General features: G+C 39.7%; 2 long non-coding RNA genes across 2 annotated transcripts in view; both read left to right on the top strand.

Annotated features, from left to right (window-relative positions):
• Window positions 1-547, top strand: part of LOC134092735 (uncharacterized) — a 2,161-nt gene extending 1,614 nt beyond the window's left edge. Inside the window, exons 3-4 of the long non-coding RNA XR_009940258.1 lie at window positions 111-200; window positions 478-547. This is a non-coding gene — a long non-coding RNA (uncharacterized LOC134092735). The remainder of the gene's footprint in view (window positions 1-110; window positions 201-477) is intronic.
• A 9,396-nt stretch (window positions 548-9,943) lies between these two features.
• On the top strand, window positions 9,944-12,533 carry LOC134092779 (uncharacterized). The gene is made up of 4 exons (XR_009940261.1): window positions 9,944-10,051; window positions 10,384-10,430; window positions 11,609-11,692; window positions 12,102-12,533. It is a non-coding gene; the product is annotated as an uncharacterized LOC134092779 (long non-coding RNA).
• Window positions 12,534-24,772: the final 12,239 nt, after the last annotated feature.

Raw genomic sequence — 24,772 nt, 5'->3', positions numbered from 1 at the left:
CACTCACACACTCACACACACACACACACACACACACACACACTCACACAGTAAGTGGTGATGCTGTGTAAAAAAGCGTGCTCTAATGCTGTGATGTGTATTGTCTGTAGAATGATTCCTCATTGACGTATGAAGCTCTTCAGCATCGCTACAATGCAGAGCAAATGTACTAAACCATTGGGCAGAACGCTGGGGTCCAGGTGGGTGCATCTGTCTATCACTGTGTGTGTGTGTGTGTGTGTGTGTGTGTGTGTGTGTGTGAGAAACTCCTTCATGGCCTAAAATACTATCAAATGCATTATACAGCTCTGTAATGCACAGATTGTTACAGCATAATTTACTTGTTTATTTTAAACCAAAGTCACCATTTCATTTTTATAGGATAATTTAGTCACACCATAATGATCAATTATTCAATCTAAAAGTCTATACCCCGGTATTCTATATAAAAGTCTATATTCTGTGTCTTGTCTGTAGAATGAAGCCTCATCAATGTATGAAGCTCTTCAGCATCGCTACAATGCAGAGCAAATGTACTCAACCATTGGGCAGAACGCTGGGGTCCAGGTGGGTGCATCTGTCTATCACTGTGTGTGTGTGTGTGTGTGTGTGTGTGTGTGTGTGTGTGTGTGTGTGTGTGTGAGAGAGAAACTCCTTCATGGCCTAAAATACTATCAAATGCATTATACAGCTCTGTAATGCACAGATTGTTACAGCATAATTTACTTGTTTATTTTAAACCAAAGTCACCATTTCATTTTTATAGGATAATTTAGTCACATCATAATGATCAATTATTCAATCTAAAAGTCTATACCCCGGTATTCTATATAAAAGTCTATATTCTGTGTCTTGTCTGTAGAATGAAGCCTCATCAACGTATGAAGCTCTTCAGCATCGCTACAATAAAGAACAAATGTACTCAACCATTGGGCAGAATGCTGGGGTCCAGGTGGGTGCATCTGTCTATGAGACAGGTTTAGAGAATTCCCTTTTTCCATTCAATACAATCTCAAGTTTTATAGTGAAAATAGAAAATGTGTCATATTGCATGACGCATTTTAACACAGGATATGGAGGGATGGTGTAATGTTGGATTTTTATCTTTTACTGAAACTGTCCCATGCTTTTCAAAAAAACAGAAAGTTACTGAGACTTGTATGACTGCTGTTAGTCTACTTGTTAATATGTGTGTGTGTGTGTGTGTGTGTGTGTGTGTATGTGTGTGTGTTTATTTTTATTCTATTTGTTTGCATACTTTCTTTCAGAGTCTTTTCAATGTAAAAGATACTTGGATATCAAAGTCATATAGTTATATATAGTCCGTGAGCCAGAGGGGTTGGTCGTTACCGAAAAAGTGGCAAAGGCTACCATACCTTTTCTGAAAGCCTGGGATCTCAGCTTTTCAATGATGTATGATGGCCATCTGACAAAAGTAGCTGTTTTGAGTTATGATGCATAATGTAAACTAAGGTTGAAGAAATAATGCGTATAAATCAAGCAGAACACTGAAATATTTTATTTTGTTATGTTTGGTATCATTTTAAAGGGGAGACTCTGAGCTTTCATTTAAATCCTTTTGTGAACATTTTGGATAAGTACAGCCAACCCTGGAGCTCTTCAAACCTTTAATCACACACATTTTCCTGCCATTTCCCTGCCATCTTTTGTCTTTTAATCCTGTGGCACCTGGGAGCATCAGAGAAACAAAGTTCAAACACTGAAATACTGGCATGACCCTATGGATTCAGAAAATTTATCATTTACCCATATTATCTGATTTGGAGGGGATGATTTTCCGTCTTATATCAGACATGGTGTTTTTTCAAAGACATAAACAGTAGTGTACTATTACCCTTAAGGTTAATTTGTTGATATGTCAAGTTGAAAGTCTGAGGTAAATATATTTGAAATAATAATTATTGATACAGATCATTTTGAAAAAGTTGTTATACAGTGCAACACACTGACATGAGGAGTGACACAGTCCCTCTTGCATGAGCAGGACAGAAACTCAAGTACTGCTTGTGGACCAATGGAGACATTGAACCAGTCTATGGAGAGCTGTAAGTCACCATCTTGGTCCAGTCTAGACCACCCATGCTCAACTGGGGAAGGAACTTCAGGGTTGTTCTCGAGGCATCTTCTCCAGATAGCACCTTGATAGTTAGCTCTGAGACCGTGCTTCCTGAGAGAATCCGAGCATGGAGTTAACTGCCAGGATTCTACGCCTTTCTTTGCACAAAAAAGTGCATACTTCATTTCATTGATGTTGGTGATTCTGGAATTGGAGCTGTACATTTGACATGTGAACTCCTTTAAAGGGATAATCCGGAGTGAAATGCACTTTAGATCAATTTTTCGGACTATTGGGGGTACATACGTTGAGTTGACACCAAAATCATGTTATTCGGATGTATTTTGAGAAAGTTCGAGCTCACCGTTTTTAGCCAAAACTCGTTAGCCTGGAAGTGACCGGGGCGTGTCCTTTCGCCGCTACAAAACGCTATTTTTATACCTCTTCTACTGTTCCAAACAACACTACACTTACGTGGTAGTGAGTAGAGGGTCCCTAAAGCCAAACCGAAGTATCCCCACGTCTTTATGTGGTCGGATAGAGAGTCCAGAATGAATTTAATCGAGTCAGTACCTTTCCGGAAATGCCGCTGCTGCAGCTAGCAACGTTGTAACAACACTTTACTAACATTTCCGGAAAGGTACGGACTTGATTAAATTCATTCTGGACTCTCTATCCGACCACATAAAGACGTGGGGATACTTCGGTTTGGCTTTAGGGTACCTCTACTCACTACCACGTAAGTGTAGTGTTGTTTGGAACAGTAGAAGAGGTAGAAAAATAGCGTTTTGTAGCGGCGAAAGGACACGCCCCGGTCACTTCCAGGCTAACGAGTTTTGGCTAAAAACGGTGAGCTAGAACTTTCTCAAAATACATCCGAATGACATGATTTTGGTGTCAACTCAACGTATGTACCCCCAATAGTCCGAAAAATTGATCTAAAGTGCATTTCACTCCGGATTATCCCTTTAAGGCTGCATACAACTCAGGTGTCATTGCCCAGTCTGCCCCAACCTTCTGAAAGGTCTCACAGAAGTTTTCATTCTTCTGAAAAAGTTTTAGGGCTGACACTTTACCATGGCCTGCAAATGCACTTACAGTATCGCAGCCTGTGTATACGTGTATTTTCTTGCCTGAGAGCATTTTATGTAAATTCAAAGAAAGTGGGGACCTGATACAAATGATATGTGGTGGATATGTATTAAGGACCTTTTTAACTATCTAAAAATGCTGAGAATGCTGAATAACAACTTTTTCAAAATGATCTGTATCAATAATTATTATCTAAAATATATTTACCTCAGACTTTCAACTCGACTTATCAACAAATTAGCCAAGGGTAATAGTACACTACTGTTTATGTCTTTGAAAAAACGCCATCTCTGATACAAGACTGTAAATCACCCCCTCCAAATCAGATAATATGGGTAAATGATACATTTCCTGAATCCTTAGGGTCAGGCCAGTATTTCAGCGTTTGGATTTTGTTTCTCTGATGCTCCCAGGTGCCACAGGATTAAAAGACAAAAAATGGCAGGGAAATGGTAGGGAAATGTGTGTGATTAAAGGTTTGAAGAGCTCCAGGGTTGGCTGTACTTATCCAAAATGTTCACAAAAGGATTTAAATGAAAGCTCAGAGTCTCCCCTTTAAAATGATACCAAACATAACAAAATAAAATATTCCAGTGTTCTGCTTGATTTATACACATTATTTCTTTAACCTTAGTTTACATTATGTGTCATAACTCAAAACAGCTACTCTTGTCAGATGGCCATCATACATCATTGAAAAGCTGAGATTCCAGGCTTTCAGAAAAGGTATGGTAGCCTTTGCCACCTTTTCGGTAACGGTTTCCATAATTTGAGGCCCTGGCTCACGGACTAATATGCAGCTTGTGCACATGACTGTTAGATCCACTAAAAGATCATGGGTACATATAAGTAATAGAAATATAAATCTGTTTGGAATATTTAGTATTTTAATGTTTGAGGATGTATGTTTAACTATATTGTTGTGATGGACTGGATTGTGTTTTAGGCCACTGCTGCAGATTATGAAAATCTGAGTTCAGATTGATGTTCCTGCATTAGTCAGCAGATGGCGCCATCTCAACTCACCCCTCAGCTGTTATGTTGCTTGTTAGAATACATCTGTAGTTGTATGCAACAGGTTAGCTTGTTTTTGTACAAAGGGTCTCAATCATTGACTGTATTGGTCTCGATGCTGTTTCAATTCCATTGCAGTTGCTTCACGGTAGCCAATAGCAAGTAACTGAGTCAATGATGTGTAGAAATAGTGGAACTGACTTTACTGTAATAGTTCAGCTGGTTTAGATAATTCCCTTTTTCCATTCAATACAATCTCAAGTTTTATGGTGAAAATAGAAAATGTGTCATATTGCATGACACAATTTAAAGGGACACTTCACCGATTAGCATTAAGCTTTGTTTCTTTAGAAAACAAGTTATGTTTTGGAATGGTCGTGCATCATTCCCTCAGTTTGCCTTGAAATGGGAGAAATACGGATTTCAATGTTGGACTTCCTGCTTTCAATGATGTAAAAATCATCATTTTACATCATTGAAAGCAGGAAGTCCTATTCATGGGTTTCATTGAAATCCGTATTTCTCCCATCTCAAGACAAACTGAGGGAATGATGCACAACCATTCAAAAACATGACTGGTTTTCTAAAGATACAAAGCTTAATGCTAATCGGTGAAGTGTCCCTTTAACACAGGATATGGAGGGATGGTGTATGTTGGATTTTTATCTTTTGCTGAAACTGTCCCATGCTTTTAAAAAAAACAGAAAGTTGCTGAGACTTGTATGACTACTGTTAGTCTACTTGTTAGATTAAAGGACAACTAAAAATAAAGAAATTACTGTTTTGTGCAGTACAGAGTTGCTTCATGTGAATTATTCTTGGGATGAAATGGAGACCTGTTTAGAAAAGTAATGAAGAATTAAATTTACTAGACAGTTAATCTGTCTATCAAATAGAATGATTGTTACCATCTGAATCTATAACCAACAACTGTTAAACCGTGATAATGGCAGTACAGTGATTAATTTTGTTTTGTTTGGTGACAAGAAAAAAAATTCTCTACAAAATGTAACAGAACGATTTTTCCATTATGTTCATTCAGTCAGATGTGTCTGTGAACTCTCAGTAGTAGTTTATGACTTTCTTCTTCACTAAGGTATGAAAATAAAGTGACACAGAAATGCTCCGGCCATTTGTCAACTTAGGAAAGACAATAGAATACTGAGTTTAAACACAAGAAATGTATGTTGACCTTTCAGGTAAGTCAGGGAATGGCTATGTAAACAAGGCATTTGGTTACAAATAGATCAAGCAAATATCAAAAGATTCTAATCATCTGATTAAGTTGCTTGGACAATCTTTCCCTTACACATGCAGTCTGGCACAGCCTCATCCTTTATACCACTGATTGGGCATCAGACTTGTGCTGCTGTCTGTCAAAGCCAGACTGCAATTGCTTCTGCAGAGATTGGGGACGTATGTCCCTCTGATAGGTGGATCTCGTCACTTGATGTTTCAGAGAATTGGGGATCTATCTCTCCTGCTTCCTGTTGACATCTTCTGGGTTCAATCACAAACTAGTTTATCCAAAAGGCACACCCAGACCATTGGACTGAGGACTATCCAAAAGCTTACAGAGTTACTATGACCATCGATCACGCCTCTTGTGCAATAGAAATAAAGCTCAGACTCTCCAGACTAATGTTCAATCGTAAAAGCCAGACTATTATAGAAGTCGGTAACACTTTACAATAAGGGTACATGAATTCTCATGAACTAATGCATGAATTAATGCATGAATTACGCATTAGTTAATCCATTAATATATCATGAATCATTATGACTTAACATGAATTCACTGACTGTCATTAATGAATTAATACATAAATAACTCATCATCTTAAGCATTAAGTACGGTTGGCACATCATCATGAATCATGATTAATTAAGCATGATCATGATGACTGTCAGACAAAATTTTGGACAAAAAAAGTAATTACACATGAATTCATGTTAACTAAATGTCATGAATTATGAGTTATTTCATTAACTCATGCATTAAGTATACATGAAAATCTCATTAATAAACATGAATTAATAGAATGTCATTAATGACATCAGGTATGGACAACAAATCATCTTGAGCATTAGGTACAGTGGGTAAATCATTATGAATAATGATCAATTACACATGATCATGGTGATTTCTAGGTTTTTGAAATGTGCTCCAAGGGGTAAGTAAACTATACATGAACTCATCATGAACTCATGAGCACTTAATCTTTGATTCATGTAATATAACAATTTATTTCTTTTTAAAATCACTTCTTTCGTCAGTGATAAAGAAGGGTCCATTTACCACTTTAGGTGAGGGGCCACAAACATGATGAACTCATGAGTAATTCATCATTAATTAATGTAAATTGACCATTTTTGCATGACTTCAAACGTCATGCATTTAAAGCACAACCTGTTCATCACTTTATCTGAGGGGCCACCGACATGATTAACTAATGAAAAGATAATGCTTAGCTAATGAGGACATGCCTATATTTGAACGATGTGGATTCTACGATATTCTCTGAAAATGGTCTTAATTAGTTCATGATGAGTTAATGTATAGTTTACTTACCCCTTGGAGCACATTTCAAAAACCTAGAAATCACCATGATCATGTGTAATTGATCATTATTCATAATGATTTACCCACTGTACCTAATGCTCATGATGAATTTGTTGTCCATACCTGATGTCATTAATGAGTCAATGACATACTATTAATTCATGTTTATTAATGAGATTTTCATGTATAATTAATGCTTGAGTTAATTAATTAACTCATGATAATTTATGACATTTAGTTAACATGAATTCATGTGTAATTACTTTTCTTTTTTCTCCATGACAGTGATGTCCAAAATGTTGTCTGACAAAAAGTCATCATGATCATGCTTGATTAATCATGATTCATGATGATATGCCAACCGTACTTAATGCTTAAGATGATGAGTTATTTATGTATTAATTCATTAATGACAATCAGTGAATTCATGTTAAGTCATAATGATTCATGATATTAATGGATTAACTAATGCGTAATTCACGCATTAATTCATGCATTAGTTCATGAGAATTCATGTACCCTTATTGTAAAGTGTTACCTAGAAGGGTAACATTAAATCTGAATAAAGATACTGTACTTATTTCATACATATGAAAGTTCAGCTGAAAGCAGAACTTTAGTTGTGTGTTGCTCTCCTCATCCACTTATTCCGTGTTTCAGGAGATGGTGATGAAAGACGAATCTAATGAGAAGTGTAACGTGACTGCATGAGAAGGAAGGATGTGTGTCATCATTGTGTGTATGTGTGAGCATTAGGACAACCAACACCCTTGGTGTGTGAGAGAACTGTGGTGACAGCAAAGGCAACAATCAATAAAATGGGGTGGATAATTTTACTTTTCTTGTGCTGGATGGTCAGAATTGCATCAGGTGAGTTATTACAACACCAGACTTACAAATGATGACTTTCCAAACTAGTCTCTTTTTTTTTTTTATCAGTAGTCAAACATTTCAGAGCGTAAGTGTACACACAGCATGCATTCTGTGTTGCTCTCTTACAGGGGGTGAAATCTGTTGGCAGATTAATGTAGGAAAATAGTTTGAATTAAGTACAGTATATCTGTTAAATTATTGGATTACAGTTTTGATTGGTAAAATGCACTTAAACTGTGATTTACTGGATTTTCATCATCACCTACCAGAAGTATAATCTCTTCACATTTCATGCTACCGTATGATATAGCCTACTTGTTTGCCTTTATACACATACTGTACTATATGTTCAGGTTGATCCTGTTCCAGTTGTTGTTATGTAACTTGATTGTCCATTATTGTGCAATGATAGCTTGAAAGCATTCACTGATTTGGGTTTCAATTGTGTGTGAAGGAAATATTCTTCTGCTTCTGTTGCATTTTTTTAACGTTTTAAACATTTTAAAGATTGTAAGGCCAGAGTGCTTCTATTTAGATGTTTATCAATTGTTTTGAAAATGTGAAGTTGAGCAGCGGTCATATTTTGTATCGTTTTGTGGTACATCTAATTTAGGCCTGTGTTAGTTGTGTACAAAAGCATTCAAGCCATCAAGGAAAACTGTAAGACATCTTTGGATCTATAGGTGAGGAGTAATCCAATATATTTTGTGTTTCCAAAGGCTGCAATCTGCTAGATAGGAACAGAGCTGAATTCACTAAATATCTTGGTGAATCTGTTCTCCTGCCGTGCTCCTGTGCGCATCTCCAGGATAAACCTCACAAATTCAGATGGATGAAAAACAAACAACAGATGTATCCCTCTACATCTCACCACTCGGACAGGATTCACATGTTCAATAAGGCTACTCCAGGAAATCTCTCCCTGTTCATATCAGACCTGACTAAAGAGGATGACGGACACTACAGGTGTGAAGGCTCGACCTCCAGCTACAGACACATCTCACTCAGAGTTAAAGGTAGGACATTTATTATGTAATGATATTTTAGACAGAATTTACTATTTTACTGAAGCAGATTCAGAATGACAAGGAGACTGCTTCAGCAATGCAATGTGTGTTATAGTTCTATTATGTTGTTTAGGTAGATTTTTTGATTGAAGCACACTTTTTTATGATTGAATAATAAAGACACAAATCTACCTCCATAGTTGTTATGATGAAGGGGAAAATGTTCATGACAGCAAACTGAGCTATGTTGGCTTTAGACCATATTTGGTAAGCATCATGTTTCTTTCAGGATGCTCCCTACTAAAGGACACAACATATGAGATTGTGAAAAGCTCAGGAGAATCTGCCCTGCTGCCCTGCTCCTGTTCTCCTCTGCATGTCAAACCTGAGAGTGTGAGGTGGGATGTCATCAGATGGAGAGAGTCTCCATCCATTCTAGTATCCAGCACAAGTGGACCCAACAGAGGCAGAGTTCAGATGTTTAACAAACCAGGAAATGCTTCTCTGCTAATATCAGACCTGACTGAGGAGGACCAGGGAACATATTGGTGCTATCTTAATGGACAGGGCAAGATAATTAACCTCCTGATCAAAGGTCAACATTTTTCCATGGTTTTATCATCTGATTATTGACAGTTTTAGTCATGATCGATGTCAGTGGTCCTTTTATGAAAATGTAATTCTTTCTCTTACAGATCTTCATCCGATATTACCAGCAAGCATGTCGACACCTATCGCACTTAAAACACAAAAAACGTTAAATAAAGAAAAATGTTTGTTCCTTTATCAATGTTGCATTTTAAGTATCTTCTTCACTGATCTTTAATTGGTGTTGAATTAGTTGACAATAGATTGTTTAAATAGCACAGTTGTCGGTGACTATGATAAAAAGTTTGACGCTTTAACAACTTTCAAAGCAGATGCTTTTGTCCAAAGCCACTTACAGATAACCCAGTTGTGGTGGATTGTCTTATTATATATATAAATATTATATAGTTCTTCAAAACTGCTCTGCTATTTCTGTGTTGTGTGCTACTTTCATGGACTGGCTCTTCCACCTCTACAGGTGTACTACTGTACCTCTGGTTTAAAAACAACCTTCATATTCTGATGGTGTGTGTTCTTTCCAGCTGTTAGCAGAACCTCTGCTGTACAGCATCTACTGGTGCCCTTGTCTCGTATAAGTTAACATGTTTAGATTGTATTTCCAGACACACTGTCTGATGGCAAAGCATGTACAGTACACAATAACCTGCAGCAACAGCAGCAGCTCTGTCCTCTGTTCACACTGACTCCTGGATTTATTTACAGACAAAGTGAAGAATGGAGGAGGTGAAACACCTCTATACGCCTTCATCCTTGTAGCTGTACTGCTGCTGTTACTGCTGCTGGGAGGGGTCATATTCCTGTACATGAGGCACAAAGGTAGGATAACACACACACACACACACACACACACACACACACACACACACACACACACACACACACACACACACACACACACACACACACACACACACACACACACACACACACACACACACACACACACACGTACCTTGCCTGAATACACCTCTCCCAAAACACAGAGAGAGAGAAAGAAAGGAAGGAAGAAAGAAAGAGATAGTTAAAGAGAGAGCGAGAAAGAGAGAGAGAGAGAGAGAGAAAGATATGCTTATGATTTCAGACAAATGCAAACAAAGAAATATCAATAGAAACATCTTTTAATTGCAAAACATGATTTGTTCCATTAGGCCAAAAAGGAGGAAGTACACAGTCAGGAGGAATGCAGGAGCGAAATGTAAGTTAAAGTTGTTTTATTATTATTATTATTTACAATGACTCTGCACTGTGAGTTTAGTCCACATGGAAATGGTATTGCATGGTCTTTTTTTATTGGATGTGTCTGTACATGTGGGTATGTGATACACATTGTGGCCATATAACTTCCTCTTTGTTTTCACTTGGTGAAAACAAAATCGACTGGTTGTATTTGTTCATTGAAAATATCATAGAACTGTTCTGATCAGCTAGATAGAACAGCAATAACAGAACTGAACTGAAGGTGACTTTAATCAGCGAACACAAAAAAGATAGCCTTTAAAAATTCAAAAGAGGAGACCCTCAAAAAATCCAAAAATACAGCAGTTGAGAGTCACAAAATGGGCTACAGGTTTGAGTTCAAAAAGGCAGAAACCTAAGAAACAGGCTTTGTTACCATCGCTCGATAACAACACAGCTCTGGAGGACTCTAGACAGAGTGACAAACAGGGGAAGAGGCACAGAATATAACAGAGATGAAACTCAGAACAGCGGGCAGGTCAGTAATGAGAGCTGTAGGCAACCGGTGAGGACAAGGACCAAGGAGACGTTCATAACATGTCAACGGCTCCATCTAGTGGTCTTATCTGGGAGGGACGGAAACCTCACACATGTATACTCATACAGTAGTCTTATGTTGATCACTCAAATTTAAGTCAGGGCAGAGCCATAGAACCGTCTTCATCCGTTCTTGTGAGGGCAGTGCATTTCCACAGCTCTCCCCCTTCCCCCAAAGCAACGGTAATAAGGCATATAGATAGAAAATGGTGTTGTGCAGTATGCGTTATCACTGAGAATCATAATACTGTATGTGAAGTCTGGGCTGGCAGTAGTGGTGCTGCATCTGAGACATTCCTGCTGTGAATGTGAATACACACATGTATCAGCGACCCCACCGTCAGGCCGCAGTGATGGAACACACACACACACACCACAGAAACTGAATGAGGCGCAAGCTCAGCAACATCTAAGAGAGATGTTGTTTCTATCTCATTCACTAAAGTGACTGCTAGTTGTTGCTGTTGGTCACACACACACACACACACACACACACACACACACACACACACACACACACACACACACACACACACACACACACACTCAAGTAGTGATGCTGTGTAAAAAGCGTGCTCTAATGCTGTGATGTGTCTGTAGAATGATTCCTCATATGAAGCTCTTCAGCATCGCTACAATGCAGAGCAAATGTACTCAACCATTGGGCAGAACGCTGGGGTCCAGGTGGGTGCATCTGTCTATCACTGTGTGTGTGTGTGTGTGTGTGTGTGTGTGTGTGTGTGTGTGTGTGTGTGTGTGTGTGTGTGTGTGTGTGTGTGTGTGTGTGTGTGTGTGTGTGTGTGTGTGTGTGTGTGTGTGTGTGTGTGTGTGTGTGTGTGTGTGTGTGTTTATTTTTTATTCTATTTGTTTGCATATCTTTCTTTCAGAGTCTTTTCAATGTAAAAGATACTTGGATATCAAAGTCATACAGTTATATGTATATGCAGCTTGTGCACATGACTGTTAGATCCACTAAAAGATCATGGGTACATATAAGTAATAGAAATATAAATCTGTTTGGAATATTTATTTTTTTAATGTTTGAGTATGTATGTTTAACTTTATTGTTGTGATGGACTGGATTGTGTTTTAGGCCACTGCTGCAGATTATGAAAATCTGAGTTCAGATTGATGTTCCTGCATTAGTCAGCAGATGGCGCCATCTCAACTCACCCCTCAGCAGTATGTTGCATCTCAACTCCCCCCTCAGCAGTTATGTTGCTTGTTAGAATACATCTGTAGTTGTATGCAACAGGTTAGCTTGTTTTTGTACAAAGGGTCTCAATCATTGACTGTATTGGTCTCAATGCTGTTTCAATTCCATTGCAGTAGCTTCATGGTAGCCACTAGCAAGTAACCGAGTCAATGATGTGTAGATATAGTGGAACTGACTTTACTGTAATAGTTCAGCTGGTTTAGATAATTCCCCTTTTCCATTCGATACAATCTCAAGTTTTATGGTGAAAATAGAAAATGTGTCATATTGCATGACACAGTTTAACACAGGATGTGGAGGGATGGTGTAATGTTGGATTTTTATCTTTTGCTGAAACTGTCCCATGCTTTTAAAAAAAACAGAAAGTTACTGAGACTTGTATGACTGCTGTTAGTCTACTTGTTGAATTAAAGGACAACTAAAAATAAAGAAATTACTGTTTTGTGCAGTACAGAGTTGCTTCATGAGAATTATTCTTGGGATGAAATGGAGATCTGTTTAGAAAATTGATGAATAGATTAAAATGACTAGACAGTTAATCTGTCTATCAAATAGAATGACTGTTACCATCTAAATCAATAACCAACAACTGTTAAACCGTTACAATGGCAGTACAGTGATTAATTTTGTTTTGTTTGGTGACAAGAAAAACATTTCTCTACAAAATGTGACAGAACGATTTTTCCATTATGTTCATTCAGTCAGATGCGTCTGTGAACTCTCAGTAGTAGTTTATGACTTTCTTCTTCTCTAAGGTATGAAAATAGTGACCAAAAAAAAGTGACGCAGAGGTCAAATCCTCCGACCATTTGTCAACTTAGGAAAGACAATAGAATATTGAGTTTAAACACAAGAAATGTTGTTGACCTTTCAGGTAAGTCAGGGAATGGCTATGAAAACAAGGCATTTGGTTACAAATAGATAAAGCAAATATCAAAAGATTCTAATCATCTGATTAAGTTGCTTGGACAATCTTTCCCTTACACATACAGTCTTGCACAGCCTCATCCTTTATACCACTGATTGGGCATCAGACTTGTGCTGTCTGTCAAAGCCAGACTTTGTGCAATTGCTTCTGCAGAGATTGGGGACGTATGTCCCTCTGAGAGGTGGATCTCGTTACTTGATGTTTCAGAGAATTGGGGATTCATCTCTCCTGCTTCCTGTCGACATCTTCTGGGTCCAATCACAAACTAGTTTATCCAAAAGGCGCACCCAGACCATTGGACTGAAGATTAACCAAAAGCTTGCAGAGTTACTATGACCATTGATCACGCCTCTTGTGCAATAGAAATAAAGCTCAGACTCCCCAGACTAATGTTCAATCGTAAAAGCCAGACTATTATAGAAGTCTAACATTAAATCTGATTAAAGATACTGTACTTATTTCATACAGCTGAAAGCAGAACTTTAGTTGTGTGTTTCTCTCCTCATCCACTTATTCCGTGTTTCAGGAGATGGTGATGAAAGAATCTAATGAGAAGTGTAACGTGACTGCATGAGAAGGAAGGATGTGTGTCATCATTCACTTTTGAATAACAATACAGTGCATTTCCATGCTCTGTAATAATAAAAAGAAAAAACGAAGGAATATCAATTTCCATGCACTGTAATAATAATAAAAAGAAAAAACAAAGGAATATCAATACAGTGCATTTCCATGCACTGTAATAATAATAAAAAGAAAAACGAAGGAATATCAATACAATTTATTTCCATGCACTGTAATAAAATGGGTTGGATCATTTTGCTTTTCTTGTGCTGGATGGTCAGAATTGCATCAAGTGAGTTATTACAACACCAGACTTATGAATGATGACTTTCCTAGTCTCTTTTTTTTATCAGTCAAACATTTCAGAGCATAAATGTACACACAGCATACATTCTGTGTTGCTTTCGGTAACAGTTTATTTTAATGTGTCGCTGTTTGTGTACCTACCTAACAAGGTACAGTGGTACAACCTGTGTAGCAACATGTACCAACATACAGCGCCCTCCACAATTATTGGCACCCCTGGTTAAGATGTGTTCTTTAGCTTCTGATAAACTCATTTTTTTCCAAATAATATAGGACCACAATGAAAAAAAGCGTAAAATCCAACCTTTAATACAAGTGCATTTATTTAGAAGGAAAAAAAATCCCACATTAAGAAATAATTATTTTACATCAAATCATGTGTGCCACAATTATTGGCACCCCTGATGTAAATGCTTTGTACAACCCCCTTTTGCTAATAAAACAGCATCTAATCTTGTCTTATAATGTTTCACAAGATTAGAGAAAACAGAAAGAGGGATCTTCGACCATTCCTCTTTGCACAAAATCTCCAAATCATCCAATGACCTGGGTTCTCTCCTCTGCACTCTCCTCTTCAACTCACCACACAGGTTTTCAATGGGGTTGAGGTCTGGGAACTGAGATGGCCATGGTAGGAGCTTGATACGGTGTCTGGTGAACCATTTCTGTGTAGACTTGGCCTTATGTTTAGGGTCATTATCTTGCTGAAAGACCCAGTGACGATCCATCTTCAGCTTTCGGGCAGAGGCCACCAGATTTTGATTTAAAATGTCCTGGTATTTCAAAGCATTCATGATGCCATGCACCCTAACAAGGTTCCCAGGCCCTTTGGAAGATAAACAGGCCCACAGCATCACCGATCCTCCCCCATACTTCACAGTGGGCATGAGGTGCTGTTCTGCATACTCATCTTTTTGTTACGCCAGATCCACTTGGAGTGTTTGTTGCCAAAAAGCTCTAACTTTGTCTCATCTGACCAAAGCACACGGTCCCAGTTGAAGGCCCAGTACCGCTCCAGACGTTTGTGCTTATGATTTTGAGTGAGAAAGGTTGTTTTCCCTGCATGCCTTCCAAACAACTTGTTGGCATGTAGATAGTGCCTGATGGTTGTTTTGGAGACTTTGTGACCCCAAGATGCAACCATTTGATGCAATTCTGTAACAGTGAGTTTTGGAGATTTTTTTTATTTCTCTTACCATCCTCCTCACTGTGCGTGGTGGCAAAATAAACATGCATCCTCTTCCAGGCTTGTTTACCACTGTTCCAGTTGTTTTAAACTTCTTAACGATTCCTCTGACCATAGATATGGGCAGGTGTGCGAGTGGCTATTTTCTTATAGCCATTGCCTTAGTTGTGAAGGTCGACACACATCTGCCTTACTTGAACAGTGTGTTCCTTTGTCTTTCCCATGTTGAAGATAAATGGCCTCTGTGTCACGTCATATTGATAGCCCAGGGAAACAGGATGTTAAGAATTACTAATTAAATGTTCCTACATACTCTGATTGACTTTGTAAACTACTGTAGAAATGACAGAAATGACAGAAATACTTTAATTACATTTATTTCCTAGGAATTGTTAGGGGTGCCAATAATTGTGGAACAGGTGATATTATGAAGAATAATTATTTCTTAATGTGGGATTTTTTTCCTTCTAAATAAATGCACTTGTATTAAAGGTTGGATTTTACGCTTTCTTTTCATTGTGGTCCTATATTATTTGGAAAAAAAATGAATTTATTAGAAGCTAAAGAACACATCTTAACCAGGGGTGCCAATAATTGTGGAGGGCGCTGTATACTATGTATTTGCATTATGTATTTGGGGTACCTACTGTACATATAGTTGTTACATTGTAATACTGAGTGCTTTTACACATATAATACCCATTGTGGTAACACTTTAGTTTGGGGTGTCGCTGTTACAGTGTATCTACCTAATTAGGTACAGTGGTACAACCTGTGTAACAACAGGTACTATCAGGTACTATCATTGTACTTGCATTATGTATTTGTGGGTACCTACATATATTTGATACATTGTAATACTGAGTGCTTTACAAAACTTTGCCAATTTGCCTACATTTTTCATCAGAAGCAAAGGGCTGACCTGAGACCTGCTGGATGGGGTAAATCTGGTCATGAAATATTTGATATACAAACCATTCTTAGCTCCAGTCAAGGGGTCATTGTCTTCAGTGTACATGTAACAGCTATGCTGCTAAAACCTTGTTACGGGTTTATGTCACTGTATCAAAGAGTAATAAGTGTGTACCAACACAGTTGATAAATGTAACAGCTGCACTGCTACACCTTTGTTAATCTTTGATACTGTGGAATAAACCTGTTAAATGTACCAGTTAATTACTTGCATGCACATATGACATGTATGTTGTGTCTTTGATGTCTTGGAACATGTCTGCCATTACCCTATGTAGCACATGTATCAAATGTGTTGGTACACACTTATTACTCTTCGATACAGTGACATAAACAAGGTTGTAGCAGCACAGCTGTTACATGTACACTGAAGACAATGACCTATTGACTGGAGCTAAGAATGGTTTGTATATCAAATCTTTCATGACCAGATTTACCCCATCCAACAGGTCTCAGGTCAGCCCTTTGCCTCTGATGAAAAAATGTAGGCAAACTGGCAAAGTTTTGTAAAAGCACTCACTATTACAATGTAACAACTATATGTAGGTACCCACAAATACATAATGCAAGTACAATGATAGTACCTGATAGTACATGTTGTGTTGTACCACTGTACCTAATTAGGTAGGTACACTGTAACAGCGACACCCTAAACTAAAGTGTTATCGTTGGTCTTAAAGGGATAGTTCGGGTTTTAAGACACGAAGTTATATGGGTTCCCTGTCAGCAACGTTGTGCATCAGCAATGACTTACCCCCCGACAGCGTCCTGTGAGCCGAGATCCAGCCGGTTTTTGATGCTGAAGAAAGTAGTCCGGCAAGTTTCTAGGGTCACGAAAGTAAAGTGTTTTTCTTCTCAAAACCATACGTGTTCAAAAGAGTGATATATTTGCACCACAAAAACGTTGTCCAGGAAAAATTCAAACCTCGTTATCTTGGCACTATTTTTCTCGATTCCTATCACTGCGCGCTACTGACAGCTGGACAACGTTTTTGTGGTGCAAATATATTACTCTTTTCAACGCATATGGTTTTGAGAAGAAAAACACTTTATTTTCGTGACCCCAGAAACTTGCCGGACTACTTTCTTCAGCATCAAAAACGATCAAAAACCGGATGGATCTCGGCTCAGAGAACGCTGTCGGGGGGTAAGTCAGTGCTGATGCACAACGTTGCTGACAGGGAACCCATATAACTTCGTGTCTTAAAACCCGAAGTATCCCTTTAAGGGGCCATGTCAACTGATCACATAACCTCTCATTGCATTGAGTTTACAGCTTGTATAACAGTGTACATGTACATTTGCTGTCCCCTCAAAATAACTCAACACACAGCCATTAATGTCTAAACCGCTGGCAACAAAAGTGAGTACACCCCCAAGTCCACCAGTGGTCGTCGTGGAGATGTGTTTGGGTCGTTATCATGTTGGAATACCTCCCTGCTTCCTAGTTTCTGAAGGGAGGGGGATCATGCTCTGCTTCACTATGTCACAGTACATGTTGGCATTCATGGTTCCCTCAATGAACTGTAGCTCCCCAGTTGGCAGCACCCATGCAGGTCCAGGCCATGACAGTCCCACCACCGTCAGTAGGCAAGACACTTTTGTGTTTGCACTCCTCACCTGTTGTTGCCACACGCTTGACACCATCTGAACCAGTCTTGATATCATCAGACCACCGGACATGGTTTCAGTCTGCTTGTCTTCAGCAAACCGTTTGCAGGTTTTCGTGTGCATTATCTTTGGTAGAGGCTTCCTTCTGCGACGACAGCCATGCAGACCAATTTGATGCCGTGTATGGAGTATGTTCTGAGCACTGACAGACTGACCCCACCCCACAACCTCTGCAGCAATGTTGGCAGCACTCATATGTCTGTTTTCCAAAGACAACCTCTGGTTATGACGGTGAGCATGTGCACTCAACTTCTTTGGTCGACCATGGCAAGATTTTCTAAATACGCACCCCCAACCGCACCCAAGCACACCCACGTTTTTTTTCTGTTTAATCTCTTCCTAAAAGCCCAGCATTACACAGTCCTTAAACTGGTGTTTTGTGAGTACTGTTTCTCAGGCTAGGTTAGTCTTTTGAATGTGCTGACCCCTCTGCTCAGTTGTGGTCAGGGTTTCTCACTTCTCTTTCTTGCTGGTTTTGCTAGCACGAAAGAGCACAAATTCCTGAGACCAGCATGCCTGTTTGAAGCTCAACTACATCTCGGAGTGCTGATGCTGCTGGTAGTCAGGTCACTCCAGGAGAGCTCCATTTCATCATTTTGTGTTCCAGATCCACCTCTTCTCTACATTCTCATAGTATAGAGTTAGAAGAGTTAAGGACCTGCAGTGTTAAGGACACATTTTCAATCAGCATGGGGAGTCTTTCTCTATAGAGCCCTCGAAGATACTGTAGCTCTCGTTACAGAGTTCAGATGAAAGCAGATGACAGGTAAACAAGGCAGATTAAACCCACTGGAGATTATCAATGGGGTATGCATTCAACATAGTCTACTTATCTCACACAAATTGAAAGTGTTTGTATAGTTTCTGACAGTGATGGCATCGTTGTTGTTTTTAGGGAATTCAGTTGAAAGCAAAACTTTATTTGTGTAATGCTCTCCTCATCTACTTATTACTGTTATGTTTGATGTAAAGACACGGACACGTTTCACTGCAGCTTCACTTTACTCCAGCCTTCCACATGTGAACAATGTGAGTCCAAAACCCAAAACTCCCGGTACGCGCATGCGCACTTACACATACATCACATCTCCCCTCTTTTAGTTCTTTTTTTTTTTTCTTTTCTTCAAACATGTATTTTAAAACACATTTCTCCAATAAACATATCTAGACTAAACATGTCTCATTTAACATAATGGGTATTATTCTAACACACACTTAATACTATACCCATCTAGTCCATAACACTGTTTTACACCAAGTACCATTAGAACTCATGACATGCCTAAGCAATGCAAATTTAACAACTGGATTCCATGTTACATTCCCAGAACAGTTTCTTTGTAATTGAACCTTACATATATTGTGAGTAATTCAAACAAGTGTTCTTATGCAATCAGTCCATATATTTCATTGGAACTTTGACCTGTCTACCAGACCTAGTTGTCTGTAAGGGTGTTTGTTGTTGATTGGCATTCATCTCAGTCTGGGCTGTAGGTGTACAGTGCTGTTCAGTCTGTTTTTCAGGAGGCTGTTCTCCTGAAACTGTCTCTGCAATGTCTGTCATGATATTCTCCTTCTCGACTGTCTTCCTGAGATGTCTTCGATTGCGGCGGTACAGCCCTCCTTCTGGTGTGCGAACTATGTAGGATCTTGGTTGCTCATGCTCTTTTTCAACAACAGCTGGCTGCCAAGTTTCCCCTCTTTGTAATCTGACTCTCTCACCAGATTGCAGATCAGGTAAGAGCCTTGTTTGCCGGTCATAGTAGAGCTTCTGAGTTCTTTGTCTTTCCTTCAGCTTGTCACACACCTGATAAGTTTGCTCAGTGGTCAGCAATGACGTGGAGGTGGGAAGTCTCGACTTTAGACGTCGTCCCATTAATAGCTGTGCTGGAGACAGCCCTATGCCATCCAGTGGTGTGTTTCTATACTCTAAGAGAGCAAGATACGGATCACCATTGCTGCACAGTGACTTCCTGAGCAAATTCTTTATGGTCTGCACTGTTCTCTCTGCTTGACCATTTGATTGAGGAAAGTTTGGGCTAGATGTCATATGTTTGAACTCCCAACTTTCTGCAAAACTCTTGAACTCGGCACTTGCATACTGTGGGCCGTTGTCAGATATGACAATGTCTGCAATTCCATGCCTTGCGAATATGGATTTCATTGCATTGATGACACCTCGACTGGTTGTCTCAGACAGCTTGTAGATTTCTGGATACTTTGAGAAGTAGTCTACGCATAGTAGGAATTCAGATCCATTGTGATGGAAGAGATCAGTGCCTATCTTCTCCCATGGCCTCTCTGGTAATGGATGTGAGAGCAGTGGTTCTCTTGGGTTGCTTTTCTGATACTGATTGCACACTGCACACTGGGATACTATTTCTTCTATTGCAGCGTTCATTCCAGGCCAATAAAGAATGTCTCTTGCTCTGGCTTTGCACTTGACTATTCCCAGGTGCGACTCATGTATTCTGCTTAGCATTTCTGCTCTGAGTTGTTTTGGGACAATGAGCTTGTCTGCTTTGAACAACAGTCCATCTGAATAGCTCACTTCCTCTCTGAAGGTCCAGTATGGCTGTATTATTTTCGGCACTGCTCCTTTTCCCTCTGGCCATCCACTTGCAATGATGTTCTTCAGCATTTGCATTTCTATGTCCTCTGCAGAGGCTCTTTTAAACATTTCCTGTTTTTCCTCTGTCATGGGTAGCTGTCTTGTGATGCAGTTCACTACCACGTCTTCATCTAGCAGCTCTTCCTCTGTCTCATCAAGATACGAACGGCTTAGAGCATCAGCAATGTGAAGTTCTTTGCCTGGCTTGTATGTGACTCTGAGACTGTACTTCTGTAGCCTCAGCATCATTCTTTGCAGTCTCATCGGTGCTTGGTGGAGAGGCTTCTTGAAGATACTCTCCAGTGGCTTGTGATCACTTTCAACATCTATCACTTTGCCATAGACATATTGATGAAATTTCTCACAGCCATATACTATGGCCAGTAATTCTTTTTCAATTTGCGCATATCTGCGCTGGCAGTCAGTGAGTGCACGTGAGGCGTACGCCACAGGTTTGCCTTCTTGCAGTATGACTGCACCCATACCTTCTGAGCTTGCATCCACTGACAGCATCACAGGCTTGCTGACATCAAAGAACTTCAAGGTAGGGGCATTTGTGACGAGTCTTTTCAGCTCTTCAAAACTCTCCATCTGTGCTTGTTCCCAATGCCACTCTGTATCCTTCTCAAGCCATTTCCTTAGTGGTGCACTGACGTCAGATAAGTTCTTGATGAACTTTGCAAGGTATTGAATCATGCCCATAAATCTGAGAAGTTCTTGCTTGTCAGTGGGTGGTGGAAGCTGAACCACAGCTCTGACTTTTTCATCATCAGGTTTCAATCCATTTACACTGAGAATGTGCCCTATGTATTTAATTTCTGTCATTCTGATGTTGCATTTGTTCTTGTTTAACTTGAGATTGTATTCTCTGGTGCGCTCCAGCAGTTTCACTAACCTCCTGTCATGTTGCTCAAGTGAGTCTCCCCATACCAGCAGATCATCAATGATGTTGACCACTCCATCCAGGCCCTCTATCATCTGAGCAACAGACCTCTGGAATACTTCTGAAGCTGAAGATATTCCGAATGGTAACCGTAGGAAACGGTAGCGCCCTATTGGAGTGTTCATCGTGCACAGCCGGGAACTATCATCGTCAAGTTCAATTTGCCAAAATCCTTGATTGGCATCTAATACTGAAAAGTATTTTGCATTGGGCATACGGCTTACTACTTCTTCAACAGTCAACAATGGGTAATGTTCTCTTTTTATGGCTCTGTTTAGGTCCTTTGGGTCCATGCAGATGCGGATTTTCTTCGGTGTGACCACTGTCACCATGCTGTTAACCCATTCCGTTGGTTCTATTTGTCTTGCAATGACACCCAACTGTTCCATTCGATGTAATTCTTCAATTACTTTTTCTCTTAGTGCAACTGGAATTTTCCTTGGTGCATGAACCACTGGCTTGACAGTGCTGTCAATCTGTATGTGATGCTGTCCAGGTAAGCAACCTAATCCAGAAAACAAATCTTCAAAGTCCTTCAAAATAGTTGTGTCTGTCCCTATTTCATAAAGTCTCTTGACAAGGCCTAGTTTTTGACATGCTGTTCTTCCTAATATTGCAGGAGCATCTTTCTCTATGATTTCAAACTCAAGCTTGTACTTCTGCCCCTTGTATTCACATGTGATGCTTGTCTTCCCCAGTGATGCCATCTTGTGACCTGTGTATGACACCAACTTGCACTTGGATGATGACAGTTTTCCTTTTATGTCCAGTGAACTGAATGTTTTCTCTGACATTACGTTGCATTCAGCACCTGTATCTAACTTGAATGTCACATTTCTTCTGTTTATTTGCAGATGTTCAGTCCACATTTCCTCATCATCTGTGTTGACAGTTTGAATGCATTTCTCATAGTTGACTTCAAGTGTGCCAATAAACATGTCTGAACTACAGTCATCTTGCTCTACGGTGTGCATGTTCTTGTTGCTTTGTGAATTGCACATTTTTGCATAATGATTTCTCTTGTGACATGAGTTACACGTTTGCCCATATGCTGGACATTTTTTCGCTTCATGACTGTAGCCACATCTGCTGCATTCTTCTGATCATCCTTTTCAATTTGTACATTGCCTTTGTAGCCCTGTTTTGATCTCACAGTTCGAATTTTATGCACTTCAACTTCTTCATTTAATGCTTTGACTTGACTGGACGTAATCTCACTCGCTCGACAAATATCAATTGCCTTTTGCAACGTTAAATCCGCCTCTCTCAGTAGTCTGCCTCTGACTTGGTCGTTGTTTATGCCACATACAATTCTGTCACGCACTAATGAGTCGTGCAAATCCTTAAACTCACAGTCTTTGGCCTTACTTTTTAAATCAGTTACATATGCATCGATTGTCTCTGAGGGTCCTTGTGCCCGCGTGAAAAATAGATGTCGGGTGAATGGCAAATTCTTTCTTGGCTCGCAGTATTCTTTGAACTTTTCCTTCAGCACCGCTATCTTATCTTTCTCTTCATCCCCGAATTCGAACGTGCTGCTTACTTTTATTGCTTCTTCGCCAGCGACATGCAAGAACGTAGCACACTGCACAGCCTCTGTCTTCTTATCTATCCCGCTAGCTATACAATACAGTTCGAAGCGTCGAATCCAGCTTTTCCAATTTTCAGAAAGATTACCTTGCAGGCTTAACGCTGATGGTGGCTGAAGACCTAGGGTAGTCATTCTTCTATTCTTCTTTCTTTTCCGTTTTTGTTCATTAACTTTGTTCTGACACCATGTTATGTTTGATGTAAAGACACGGACACGTTTCACTGCAGCTTCACTTTACTCCAGCCTTCCACACAGGGGGTCAGGATTTGACTGATTAGCTTCGCCGATTAGCAGGGCACTTCCTCGTCGCCATTTTCCAGAAATACATCATGTCCGGTGCCGTTTTCCCTGCGTTTTCCTCATGCTGATTGGTGGCTGTTCCACTCTCAGCTCATGCACGAGCTTAGTGTGGGCACGAGCTCTCGTTCTGTACCTTACGTCAGTCAGTAACCTGGCACTTAATTGGCTAAGTAAAACGGCACCGGAAACAAGCCTCTTGAAACACCATGTTGAAGCCTGAAAAAATCGTTCAATTTTGGCACTTTTCACTAGCCTAGCATTCCCATTGAAATGAATGGGGGCGGGACTTGTTCACTTTCTCCAGTTCTTATAATACCTCCATGCTTCCACATGTGAACAATGTGAGTCCAAAACCCAAAACTCCCGGTACGCGCATGCGCACTTACACATACATCACAATTACATGTGATAGTGTTTCAGGTGATGGTGATGAAAGATGAATCCAATGAGAGGTGTAAAGTGACTGCATGAGAAGGAAGGATGTGGCGTCACCACCCTGTGTACATTTATGACCATTAGAGCTGTCAACACCCTTGGTGTGTGTGAGAGAAATACGGAGACAGCAAAGGCAACCATCAGAAAAAATGCAGTGGATCATTTTGCTCTCCTTTAGCTGCATGGTCAGAATCACAACAGGTGAGTTACTACACCTAACACCAGACTGAATTATGACATTCCAGAATAGTCTCTTAATTCATCACTATAGTCATACATTTCAGAGTGTATATTTTATAGTCTATGCCTATGGTGTAGGTATTGCTGAGTTGCTTTCCTTACAGGGAGTGAAATCTCATTAAACCGTTTGTATTAGCAGTACAGTACATATCAGAACACTGAGCTAGATGTCCTGCAAAGTGATACAAAACATGACCACCACAAATTCTCTCCGCAAAGATAAATCACGTTTGTCAATTTGTTTCCATCTTCTTCTCTATAACCCCTGCTGCAAAGTTCATGTATGTAAATGAGAGTGTGCATGTACAGTATGCACTTGCTTTTGTGTGTGTGTCCTTCTCTGTCTGTGAGTTTCCGCTAGTGAGTGTGTGTGGTGGGTGTAATGGTGTGTGGGTTTGTGTGTGTGCGTGTGTGTGTCTCTGTGCCTGCATTTGTGTGCGTGGTCTATATGTTTGTATGTGCACTTGTGAGTAGGTGGGTAATGGTGTGTGTGTGTGTGTGTGTGTGTGTGTGTGTGTGTGTGTGTGTTTGTGTGTGTGGGTAAACAAACATGAACACACACACACACACACACACACACACACACAAAGACAAGCACAGACACACACATACACACACACACAAGCATAGACACAGACACACACACATACATGCTTTCAAAGCACTCAAGCCATCAAGGAAAACTGTAAAAAATATCTGAATCTAGGTGAGGAGTAATCCAATATATTTTGTGTTTCCAAAGGCTGCAATCTGCTAGATACGAACAGTATTGAAGTCACAGTTGAAGTTGAATGTTTGCTC

Source organism: Sardina pilchardus, chromosome 9 (assembly GCF_963854185.1).
Source record: "Sardina pilchardus chromosome 9, fSarPil1.1, whole genome shotgun sequence".
Taxonomy (NCBI): Eukaryota; Metazoa; Chordata; class Actinopteri; order Clupeiformes; family Clupeidae; genus Sardina; species Sardina pilchardus.
Note: the sequence above shows the minus strand (reverse complement) of the source record. Positions and strands in the feature narration are given on the sequence as shown.